The sequence below is a fragment of the Cavia porcellus genome, unplaced genomic scaffold (genome assembly GCF_034190915.1).
Source record: "Cavia porcellus strain 051 isolate PalLab524CR breed Dunkin Hartley unplaced genomic scaffold, mCavPor4.1 scaffold_28, whole genome shotgun sequence".
In the NCBI taxonomy this organism is placed as follows: domain Eukaryota; kingdom Metazoa; phylum Chordata; class Mammalia; order Rodentia; family Caviidae; genus Cavia; species Cavia porcellus.
This window is the reverse complement of record NW_026947511.1, coordinates 47374829-47379589: the sequence shown is the minus strand read 5'-3', so window position 1 is coordinate 47379589 and position 4761 is coordinate 47374829. Positions and strand designations below refer to the sequence as shown.

At 46.9% G+C, this 4761-nt stretch overlaps 1 pseudogene; it reads left to right on the top strand.

Moving 5' to 3' along the window:
- The first annotated feature begins 226 nt into the window (after nt 1–226).
- LOC100713118 (serine/arginine repetitive matrix protein 1-like) lies at nt 227–3784 on the top strand (annotated as a pseudogene).
- Nucleotides 3785–4761: the final 977 nt, after the last annotated feature.

The window sequence follows — 4761 nt, the reverse complement described above, 5'->3', positions numbered from 1 at the left end:
AGGATTTGATTCACGCACTAAAACCAGTGGGGAATGTTGTGGCTTGGCATAACTGACGCCATCTTGAGCCCTGCATTTAACTAGTGCCCTGTATTCAGGAAAATGGAAAAATCATTCAGCGGGGGATAGGGAGCGATCTCTGAGTGAGGCAGCAAGATGGACGCAGGATTCTTCCACGGAACAAGTGCAGAACAGGATAATCCTGGTTCAGCAACAAGCAGAAGAAATTACAGAAGCAGCTGAAATTTGCAGAATGCCTAGAAAAAAAAGTGGACATGAGCAAAGCAAATTTAGAGGTTATAAAGCTTTGGATAACAAAATGAGTAACTGAAATCCTTGGATTTGAAGATGATGCTGTGATTGAGTTTATATTCAACCAGCTGGAAGTGAAGAATCCAGATTCCAAAATGAAGCAAATCAACATGACTGGGTTTTTGAATGGAAAAAATGCTAGAGAATTTATGAGAGAATTTTGGCCCCTGCTGTTAAGTGCACAAGAAAACATCCCTGGAATCCCTACTACATTCCTAGAACTAAAGAAAGAAGAAGTAAAACAAAGACAGATTGAACAAGAAAAATTGGCATCAATGAAAAAGCAAGATGAAGACAAAGATAAGAGGGATAAGGAAGAAAAAGAAAGCAGTAGAGAAAAAAGGGAGTGGTCTCAAAGCCCAAGAAGACGCAAATCCAGATCTCCTTCCCCTAGAAGACAGTCTTCCCCTGTCAGGAGAGAGAGATGCAGAGTCACTCTCGGTCTTGCAGTCACTCTAGGTCTCCCTGTCACAGAACCAAGAGCTGGAGTCCTATCCCTGCTTCAGAGAAGAAGGAAAAAAGACTCCAGAGCTCCCCGAACCTTTGGTGAAAGTAAAAGAACCTTCAGTACAGGAGGCCACATCTATTAATGATATCCTGAAAGTTCCCATGCCTGAACCCATGCCAGAACCTAAAGAACCTTCTCCGGAAAAGAATTCCAAAAAAGAAAAGGAGAAGACACGGCCAAGCTCACGGTCACGCTTCAAGTCAAGGTCAGGGACCCGCTCCCGCTCTCCTCATACTCCACCAAAATGGCGCCATAGGTCCAGATCAACTAGGCGCCATACATCATTCTCACCTAGAAGGCGGCCAAGCCCGCAAAGGCGGCCATCTCCTCGAACAAGAACTCCACCGCCAAAATCTCCTCATCCCCCAACACCCCAGCAGTCAACCCGCACAAGAAAAAGCCGTGTTTCTGTGTCTCCGGGGAGAACTCCAGGTAAAGTGACAAAACATAAAAGTACTGAGAAAAGAGAATCACCAGCACCAGCACCAAAGCCTGGAAAAGTAGAGTTATCTGAATCTGAAGATAAAGGTGGCACAATGGCGGCGGCCGAGTCTGTGCAGCAGACGCCAGTGCCGACGACAGAACCAGCAGCCTTCATCTGACTCTGGCTCCTCGTCTTCCTCTGAAGATGAACGACCCAACAATCCCGTGTGAAAAGTGGTGAGGTGGGCAGGCGGCGGAGACATTCCCTCCCGGAGTGCGTCTCCATCACACGAAAATGGCGGAAAGAGACGTCTCCTCGGGGTGGACGAAGGAGAACGCCCGCCACCCGCCAGAGGGCGCTGCTCTCCGCCAGCTCCTCCCCGCGGCGGCGCTCACCTTCCCGAGGATACTCGCCTCCCATACAGAGGAGGAGCTCTCCGTCGCCACCTCCAAAGACAAGGGCGTCACCATCCCCACCACCAAAGCGCCGGGTCTCCCCCTCGCCACCTCCCGAGCAAAGAAGCTCCCGGCCACCAAGAGACGCTCGCCTTCCCTCTCATCAAAGCATAGGAAAGGGTCTTCCCCAAGCCGTGCTCCAGGGAGACCCGCGCACCACAAGCGAACAAACGACGTCCTCCCTCCCGGCCTGGAGTTCCTCAGACCTCAAGGCCTCCGGCTGTTCGAAGAGCAACCTCGGCATCACCCCAAAGAAGGCAGTCCCCATCACCGCGTACCAGGCCTATGAGAAGAGTCTCCAGAACTCCAGAACTTAAGAAGACAAAAAAGGCAGCCTCACCAAGTCCACAGTCCGCGAGAAGGTTTCATCCTCTCGCTCCGTCTCTGGATCTCCTGAACCAGCTAAAAAGCCCCCAGCACCTCCATCCCCTGTCCAGTCTCAGTCGCCCTCTACAAACTGCTCACCAGCGGTACCAGTCAGAAAGGCTAAAAGCCCAGCACCAGCCAGGAATTCTGGTCAAGAAGGAGGTGGGAAGAAAAAGAAGGACAAGAAACACAAAAAGGATAAGAAACACAAAAACACAAGAAGGAAAAGGCTGTGGCTGCAGGCGCTGTGGCTCCCGTCGCCCCTGCAGCTGTTGCTGCCGCCACAACCACATCAGCGCAGGAAGAACCCGAGGCGGCTCCGGAGCCCAAGAAGGAGACTGAAAGTGAAGCCCAAGATAACCTGGACGACTTAGAGAAGCACCTCGGGGAAAGGCTCTGAGGTCCATGCGGAAGGCTCAGGTGTCCCCGCAGTCCTAGGTGCAAATGTTTGTTAGGATGTGAATTTTATTTGGTTTGTACTCAATTCAATTTCAGAATTGCTAAAATGTGTTTGAGCTTTAGACTATAACATTTGTTGTAATAATTGCTAGGTTGAAGTTGACCCTGTAAAAAAGGGGGGTATGGGTTTACGTTGCAAAGGTATCCACAGTGTGTTAGTGACATTCTTTCATTGACAGCTGACATAAATTCATTTAGAGTAAAATACTTTAAGCCAAAAAAATCTCTTTTTTAAAAAAAAAAGGAATTGAAGTACTGTTGGCTTTTTTATGGTTTCTTTAAATGCCTCTGGCTATTCGCAGGGGGCTTCCCCTGTTCTTTTTCCTGTTTTGTTTACTTTTTCTCATTTGAGTCTTCATACTCATTAAAGTTATGCTTCCAGCCTTGTATGGTTTGAAAGCTTCTCCAGAAATAAGACCACTGTTGAAGTACCACGAAAGTATAGGAGTATACTAGAATGCCACAATCTTTCCTGTTGCCTGTGGAGTCGCTACTGAAATGAATCAGGATTTGAGCTCTAGGTTGAGACAGAAAAATGAAAGCATGTTTTCCAGGACACTGGGTTCGTATGGATGTGGAACAAGTGGGCTGCGAACACTGGAATTTGATTCTGTTCTGTCCTGGGTTTCTTTTTCTTCTCCCTCCCTCTTCCTTCACCAGCTCCCTCTCTTCCCTGCTCTCCCCTGGCAGAGGCAGTCAGCTGGTCCCAGGGAGGATCGATCTTTCAGTTACATGAAATCTTTTTTTTTTTTTTGAAATGTCATGGCTACATTCATATTTTTGTCTTATTCTTCCAATTGGGATACATAATGTTCAGAGCTCTTGTATTTGGAAGCTGGAAGGGCCTGGACTTTGAAATAGTGTCTTGGTTTCACTTTTTTGTTGTTGTTGTTTATTTTGTTGTTTTGGTTGTTGTTGTTAAACTAAACCTATATGAAGCTTGTGGATTAAACAAAAAATTTCTAAATTAAAAAAAAAAGAAAATCACTCAGGGTACAAGTCCAATGAGAAAAGCAGAATGAGTTGTACCTACAGGAGAAAAATTAACCTGCTCAACAAAAGAAGCAGGATACAGGTGTCGACCGAAAATTAATCAAAGATTCAAGCTAACTTGTTTCCAATAGGATGTCTTGTGTGATACTCTCTTTTTAAAACTCTGTGACTTTCCAGCTCAGGGCCACTTGTTTGGACTCTGAACTGGGATGGGGGTCTGTATACAAGTGGTCCTGAGCTCAATTAATTAAATTCCAAATTTATCAATTTGACTGCTTGGATTCCTGTATTGTTGTTCATAAACCCACCTCATTGTTGTCTCTGCCTATCACAGGCCTCTTCCTCCTGCTAATATCAGGAACCCCATATTCCAGGGCCAGGCAAGAGGCACTGACAACAAAAAACACAGATGATTCTGGGCTTCCATTGGAATAAACCAGAAGTAGTGGGACCTGGGCTGAGTGGAATGGCTCCTCAGCTTACAGAAGTGTGTCCTGTGCAGCTTTTCTATGGTCATGTGGTCATGCTGTCCCAGTGGCCAAACTTCAGAAGGAAAGTGCAGACTTCGTGTGAAATCTATTGGCTTCTAACTGAAGCACTGATGTGGGCCTGCCGATGGAAACATGTCTGCAGGCTGGATTTGTCCTACAGAGCACAAGTTGTGGACTTTTTCTCTTGATGGTGGAGGAAGATTCACTATCTGACAGAGACACAGTCCCCAGTGTGGTTAGTAGGAAGTTCAGGTGTCAAAGAGGAAAAATGATGTGCTCAAGGATGCACTATGAGCCCCTGTCAAAGAGGCAAACCTGCCCTTTTCTCCCCAGACAGTCATGGTGCTTTTCTCCATTACCCAGGATGGAGATAAGCAGTGAAGAGCAGCCCTGGTGCCCAATAGCAGCTTTTAAATGGTGCTACAATGAAAATTGCAACCATTAATGAAGTCACTGTGGAGATGGATTCAGGTTGCGTAACAGACCAAAAGCAGGTAGTAGCAGGCCGAAGCTCATGGGAAGAAGCAAACTCTAAATCACAATGTGTCAGTGCACTCTCAGAAGACGCCTGTAGAAAGGCTGGGTGTATGCTTCAAATGGGACCCCCAATCCCAGATTTTTGAGGAATCTCCAGACTGACCTCCGCGGTGGTTGCACCATTCTACACTCCCACCAACAATGCAGGAGAGTTCCTTTTTTCCCCACAGCCTCTCCAGCATTTGTTGTTGATAGTTTTCTTGATCCTGGCCATTC